The sequence below is a fragment of the Pelodiscus sinensis genome, chromosome 12 (assembly GCF_052426305.1).
Source record: "Pelodiscus sinensis isolate ZL-2025 chromosome 12, ASM5242630v1, whole genome shotgun sequence".
Classification (NCBI taxonomy): Eukaryota; Metazoa; Chordata; order Testudines; family Trionychidae; genus Pelodiscus; species Pelodiscus sinensis.
Genome location: NC_143063.1, coordinates 34,964,700 through 34,972,705, shown reverse-complemented (window position 1 = coordinate 34,972,705; position 8,006 = coordinate 34,964,700).

Below are 8,006 nucleotides of genomic sequence, written 5' to 3'. Positions count from 1 at the left end.
CCTACAGAGTATTAGATTCACAATCATCAGAAATCAACTGATCATGTAGTTAAACTAACAATCAGCCATAAGACAATTCATAATGAAAAATATAGAAGAGATATTCTCTCTTGTAACAATGGCATATCCCAAAGGAGAGGCAAGGTGGCTGAGGTAATATCTTTCATTGGACAAACTTCTGTTGGTGAAAGAGACAAGCTTTTGATCTACATAGAACTCTTCCTTAGATGTCACTTCGCTCACCTTTTCTTTCTAAGATACTGGGACTTACATGGCTGGGACAACACTACATATCCCAACCTACTGACTGACTTTAAATCCATCATAAAGTTAGTAGATTGACTTGGAGGTTGTTTTATCCCCCCAGAGGTGGTAGTGATGGGGGGAACATACCTTTATGAAACAATATAGGGCTAGCCATCTTAATGGATTTCTGCAATTTTCTTAAAATTATAGCTATCATTACCATTTCTTATATTTTAGCACTTAGGGACTCTACCTGCACATTAAGGCTATGTCTAGACTGGCATGATTTTCCACAAATGCTTTTAACGGAAAAATTTTCCGTTAAAAGCATTTTCGGAAAAGAGTGTCTAGATTGGCACAGACACCTTTTGCGGAAAAGCATCTGTGCCAATCTAGACACGCTTTTGTGCAAAAAAGCCCTGATCGTCATTTTCGCGATCGGGGCTTTTTTGCGCAAAACAAATCCGAGTTGTCTACACTGGCCTCTTTGCGCAAAAGGACTTTTGCCTGAACGGGAGCAGCATAGTATTTCCGCAAGAAGCTCAGATTTCAGACAGTAGGAAGTCAGCGTTCTTGCGAAAATTGAAGCGGCCAGTGTAGACAGCTGGCAAGTTTTTCCGCAAAAGCAGCTGCTTTTGTGGAAAAACTTGCCAGTCTAGAGACAGCCTAAGAGTGTATTGTACTAAACACTGTACAAGTTAATAACACATCTTCACCATGGAAGATGCATTGGGACAGAGAATCAAATGCACTAACCCTTCTAAAGAATAGTGCTGTGTTTTGCTTGAGTTCCCAAATCAGCACATCTGTAACCTGTCTGATACTCTTGAACTCGACTCTTTCATATGTTAATTCAGCATATAGGTGGCCTTTTATTCACTTTCCATGGCCACTTCTTTAACAGCAGGTTTTGTTTCCCATGGAGCTGCAAATCATATAAGCCATTCAGTGACTGTACATTTTCCATACAGGGGCACACAAGGTTAATTAAAAATGGTAATAAGTTTAATCATGATGAACTCATTTGATACTGATGTGGGTGTCACCTGTAATTCCCTATAAATTCCATTGTAATTTAGGATTAATTAATTCCCACTTATGCAGGAATATTGCTACAAATTAAGACAAAAGTGACAAATTCTGAGCTAAAGCCATGTTTAGCAAAACGGAACAAAAAGGGCATGCATTGGATTATTTTAAAATACAGCATTTTGAGAATCTCTATTGTTTAAAATGCTAAATGAAAATCATGTCAGGTGATAATTAGACAAAACTCTGGATAAGCAATAATGAGTGTTACATGACAGTGAAAATATGGATGGCTCATATTACTAATCTTTTACATAAATGACAGGTAAGAGTTATAACCATTCTTATCAATCTACAATAATAGGAGAAGCAGCTGAGTTTTCAATAATAATCATGGAGTAACAGTCATATTCATGTAAAATAAAAGTATTTTTCCTCATGAAAAATGCTATTAGCGATATTTGAAGGCATTATGCTCAGATATCATTTCTCCATTTTGCTAAATGACAGCCATTAAATGCAATAGTAACTGCATGACAAGGATATTTTTATTACTTCAAAAGGAAGGAAAGGATTAAAATGAGTTTATTCAAAAGTGTGATTTGTCAATTTTTTCTTATCAAGGAGTGTGTGGGACAGCTTTAAACCTGAACATTGAGATCTGACCCCCAATTTGAATAAGTTAATGTGATCCAGTGTTCTTAGGGAAGTACTGAAACCTATCTTTTATATACAGAATTCCCAGGAGGAATTTATGCTTTTATACGATCAGCTGCAAGGTGCCATTCCCTTTTCATCATTTCTCCTTTTATCATATTGCAGTTCTTGACAGCTTCGAGTGTTTTTGTTTTTTGACTCTATATACTAGCACATACAGCAGATATATTTCTGGATGAAGGCTTTCATTCCAGCATCCTTTTTTTTATAATGAAATAGAGATTTCTACGTTTCTTAAATTACCATATTTGATATAGGAAGTATCTTACCTAAATATCAGATAGAAATATGTGTGGTTAACATAAAAGATGCTATACAAATCAGGTTCCAGAATTATCTATGGCAAGATGTATACTGAAAATGATGTTCAAAACAGACACCTCCCCACACACACACACACAAAGGTGTCACTCAGCTCACGAAAGTGTTCCTTATTTGAGATTTATTTTGAAGAATAATCCTCATCTTAACTATTTTCTATATGGTGACTATTTTTCATATGAAAATGCATTTTGTATATATATTTATTTTTTATGCATATTTTCTCCCAGTTTGCTTATGCCAAGTTCCATTTGAATAAAACCCATTGAAAATTCAGTTCAATTACAGTTACCATTAAATTTAAATGATATAATGTTATAAAATAACTCACCTTTATGTAGGGCTTTTTAAACAAAGGTATTTAAAAGCTGTTGTGTGTATATAGGTTCACTTGCCTCAGATACACAGCCATTTCTGGGGTAGAACATGGAGACTCATCGATAGCAGAAAGCAAAAAATTTTTAGCATAGGAAATGAAAAATATTCAGGCCAAAATTCTTAGCTAAACTGGGTCATCTTTGTTTATTTTCAACAATGACAGCAATTTGCACTAGCTGAGAATCTTGTCCATTCAAATAGTAGGGAGAATTAGCTAGACTACGATTGCCTAAACTGAAATTTGGTTGTATCACAAAGGCTAAGAGGAGACTTGTGTCTCTTCAAAACATACTACCAGGTGGCTAGAGTCAAATTTCATCCCTCCCCTTCCAAGTTTTTCATGAGCAAAGGGTTAAGCCCACAAAATTTTACAGGTATCTGTTTTGTGCATTCAGACAGGATTTGGACATACAAACCGACAATGCCATTCCCAGAAATTTTGGTGCCCTACGCAGCCACAGTGAGTATGGCAGACAAGGGCCTTTCAGCAGTGGGGATTGTCTGAGGACTGCAGGGGCAGGAGCAGGGCAAGAGGCAACAGGGGCTGGAACCACCCGTACACTCAATGGTGGTTATGGTGAAGTGGATCTAGTTGGCCCCAACCTGCTCTGCCCCTCTGGCTCTCAGCCACTTCATTCAGGGAAGGGGACTTGGTGAAAGGGGTGGGTCCCTTAGGGCCTCCTCCAACTGGTGGTGGGAAGCAGAGCGATTCAGCTGCCACCAGTGAGTGTGGACCCTGTCCAACTCCTACTGCCACCACCAGGGACCCCTCTCACTAGTATCACAGGCTGCATCACTCAGGTAAAGGAGTGGAATGGGGGTGGGGTGGGGCTGGAGCAGGGGGGTTGTCCTGGGTTCTGCATGACCCCTGCCCTCAGAGATGGACCTGCTGGCTGCAACCCACAGGTAGCGTGGGAGCAGCCAGGGGATGGGGCTGGCCACCAAAGCTAGAGTTGGCTCATACTCAGTATGCAGCACCTAGGACACCATGGAATTTGGGGCAATTCGAGGGGGGTAGCCCTCCAAATTGCACTGCTGAATGTCCAACACTTCTGTTTGTGTAAATGCCAAATGTGTAAAAGCCCACTTCCAGAGGGGCACTCAATGGAGCAGAGACTTGCTGAAAATATGACCTTTGATTGGTCACGCCCTCGGTTTCTAAGATGATCTGTATAATTGAATGGAAATGTAGAAATGTGTACATGCCTCAACTATTTACTCAGTCATTCTAGAACTAATTTGCCATGGATAAACTGCAAAATCCTTGTGCACTGAAAGTTAGAGATTTTTATTTTTATTATTCTGATCTTTAGATGAAATTTTAATGTCTGAATTGAATCTCAGTATACAGCTTTCTTTCATGTGACTATATTTGCATACTTAGGACAGATACTCAGTTGCTGTAAATTGGTTTGATTCCTTTAACTTCAACAGAGCAACATCAGTTTGCAACAGATGAGGATCTGGTCCACACACAAAAAAACCTTAAACTTTTTGAACTTTTATTTTTTAACAGAATAAGGAAGTGGGGAAAATATAGTTTAAGTGGTAAACTACATTTTTATTACACATTGTAACACATCCTTTTTCTGCTCAAAGCTTGCCTGCTCCCATGTGGTAGATGGTGTTTTGAATGACAAGTTATCTGAACGAGAGCATTCAGATATATGTGCTTTAGGCACTCTCGCTATACAATCACAAATGTCGGTGCTCTCTGCTGGCTTGCAATGAAAGAGAGACAGGAAGGGGTCATACAATAAAGATTATCCTTCTCTAGGGATTGTCAGAGAGAAGGAGTCAAGCATACTTTGCTTTCAAACTGATCCATTTCAATTCTCAGCACTCTAGAAAATCTGGAGTTTTAAAAAACAAAACAAAAAACAACAAAAAACCCTAACAACTTAAAACTTTCCTGGGAAGTGTACACTTTCTGGCTTCTTCATTCCAACTTAGATTTTTAGAAAGCTTTTGACACCAAAGGCCCTGAAGTAAAGTTAGTTGTCATGGTATAAGAGGAAAAGTTCTTTCACTGATTGATAACTGCATAAAGAACATGAACCAAAAGTTAGGAATAAATTATAAGTTTTCAGAATTGAGTGAGGTAACTAGTTGTATCCCTATATGGTCTGTCCTGGGACTAATCCTATTTAAACTATTTGGCTACGTCTAGAAGGCAAGCCTCTTTTGAAAGAGGCTTTTTCGAAAGATACTTTTGAAAAAGCTTCTTTTGAAAAAGAGCATCTAGACTACAATCAGTACTTTCAAAAAACCAAGCTGCTTTTTCGAAAGAGAGCACCCAGGCAGTTTGGATGCTCTCTTTTGAAAAAGCACAGTTTGCATTACATAGCGCCTTTTTTCGAAAGAGCACTTTCGAAAAAAGGCGTTATTCCTCGTGAAATGAGGAGTACCGCCGTCGAAAGAAAAGCCACGTTCTTTTGATTTAATTTCGAAAGAACGTGGCTGTAATCTAGATGCAGGTGAAGTTTTTTCGAAAAAAGGCTACTTTTTTCGAAAACACTCTGCAGTCTAGACATAGCCTAAATGAATGATCTGGAGAAAGGGGTAAACAGTGACATCGCAAAATTTGCACATGATACTAAACTGCTCAAGATAGTTAAGACCAAAGCTGACTATGAAGAGTTCCAAAAGAATCTCACAGAATTAGATGCTTGGGCAACAAAATGGCAAGTGAATTTTAATATTGACAAATGTAAAGTAATGCACATTGGAAAAAATAATCACAACTACACATACAAAATAATGGGGACTAATTTAGCTATAACCACTCAGGAGAGAGATCTTGGAATCATTGCGGATAATTCTCTGAAAACATCCCCTCAATATGCAGCAGCAGTCAAAAAAGCAAACAGAATGTTAGGAATCATTTAAAAAGGGATAGAGAATTAGACAGAGAATATCTGAGGGTATGTCTACACTACCCTCCCAGTTCGAACTAGGAGGGTAATGTAGGCATACCGCACTTGCAAATGAAGCCCGGGATTTGAATTTCCCGGGCTTCATTTGCATAAGCGGGGAGCTGCCATTTTTAAAACCCCGCTGGTTCGAACCCCTTGCAGCGCGGCTACACGGGGATCGAACTAGGTAGTTCGGACTAGGATTCCTATTCCGAACTACCAGTACACCTCGTTCCTCGTTCCACGAGGTGTACCGGTAGTTCGGAATAGGAATCCTAGTCCGAACTACCTAGTTCGAGCCCCGTGTAGCCGCGCTGCACGGGGTTCGAACCAGCGGGGTTTTAAAAATGGCGGCTCCCCGCTTATGCAAATGAAGCCCGGGAAATTCAAATCCCGGGCTTCATTTGCAAGTGCGGTATACCTACATTACCCCGCTAGTTCGAACTAGCGGGGTAGTGTAGACATACCCGTATAGCCTCTATATAAATCAATGGTATGCCTACATCTTGAATACTGCATAAAGATGTAGTCCCTCATCTCAAAAAAATATTGGCATTGGAAATGGTTCAGAAAAAGACAACAAAAATTATTAGGGGTTTGGAACTGCTACTGTATGAAGATAGATAAAAAAGACTCAGTTGTTTTTAAACTGAAAAGTCTAAGTAGGTATATGAAAAAGATCTATAAAATCATGACAGGTATGGAGAAAGTGAATAAGGAAAAGTTATTTACTTGTTCCCATAACATAAGAAGAAGGGGTCACCAAATGAAATTAATAGGTAGCAGGTTTAAAACAAACAAAAGGAAGTGTTTTTTCATGTAGCACCCAATCAACTTCTGGAACTCCTTGCCGGGGAGATTTTGAAGACCAGGATTTTAACAAGGTTCAAGAAAGAACTAGATAAATTCATAGAGGTAAGATCCATTGATATTTATTAGCCAGAATGAGTAGGAATGGTATCCATAACCTCTGTTTGTCAGGGACTGGAAATGGATAACAGGAGACGAATCACTTGATGATTACCTATTCTGTTCACTCCCTATGGAGTACCTGGCATTGGCCACTGTCAGAAGACAGGAAACTGGGCTAGATGGACCTTTTGTCTGACCCGATATGGACAATATTATCTTCTTATGTTTCTAACTTTGGCCAGTGCTTTGAACATGACTATTCATCCAGTTGCTTATTCTCTTAGGGTATGTCTACACTGCAAAGTTAATTTGAAATAACAGCCATTATTTTGAATTAACTGTAATAGCGTTTATACATGCAAACAGCTATTTTGAAATTAATTTGAAATAGTTGAGCGGTTAATTCAAATTTGGTAAACCTCATTCTACAAAGATTAATGCCAAATTCGAAATAGCTATTTCAAATTAAGTGCTGTGTAGACACTTAATTCAAAATAGGTGGTCTCCAACTTTCCCAGGGAGCCCTGGTGGCCACTCTTGGCACAACCAGGAAAACTTACTCTCCTCTCCCTCATCCCCAGAACCATTGAAGGGGTAGACCCTGGCAACAGTGCCTGTGCCAGCTCCAAGCCTGCCAGCCCAGAGCCAGCAGTGGCCACCCGGGCCCCTGACCTAGAGGCCCCAAAACATGAGCCAGCAAGCCAGTGACAGCCAGCCCTCCACTGCTCCCCAGGAGCAGTCTGCCAGCTCCCAGGAACCTGACAGGGGCTGGAGAAGGCGGGCACCTTCCTGGTCCAGGGTGGAGATCATGGACCTTATTCATGTTTGGGGGGGATGCCCTCAACGTCTGAACTAGATGGAAGAATGCAGCCGTCTATGGCAGGATAGCTGCCAGCCTGGCCACCAAAGGCCACATGCGAACCCAGGAGCAGGTATGCATGAAAGTCAAGTTGGTCCGATGAGACCCCCCAACCCTGGGCCCTGAGCTTCCCCTCCCCCTTATTCCCCTTGCTTCCCCCTTCCAGCTCCCTCCTCCCAGGTTTCCCCCTTCCCTCTCCCACCCTCCTTCTTTCCCTCTCCCACCTCCTTTTCCCAGTCTCCCCAGAGGTTCATCCCGCCCTCCCCATTTTGTTCAATAAATCCAGTTTCTATTTTTGAACATACGTGTCTTTTATTTGACATCAGGAAGGGGGGCTAGGGAGGGGTAAGCAGAAGGACGTGAGGGAGGAATGGGGCACAAGACCCCGGTGGGGAGGACCGGGATGGCTCTGAGGGCTCCTCGGGGTGGACGCTCTCCTGCACGGTTTCCTGGATCCTTGCAGCCCCCCGATGGACCACCTCCCGGATGGCAGCCTGCAGCAAGTGCAGCCGGGCTGATGGCAACGACCCCCTGAGATGCACCGGAGTGCCAGGGGCAGCTCTGGCTCCCTGTGGCCGAGTGCTGTGGTGTCCCAAGTGTGGGCACTCAGGGCAGTCCAAGACAGGACT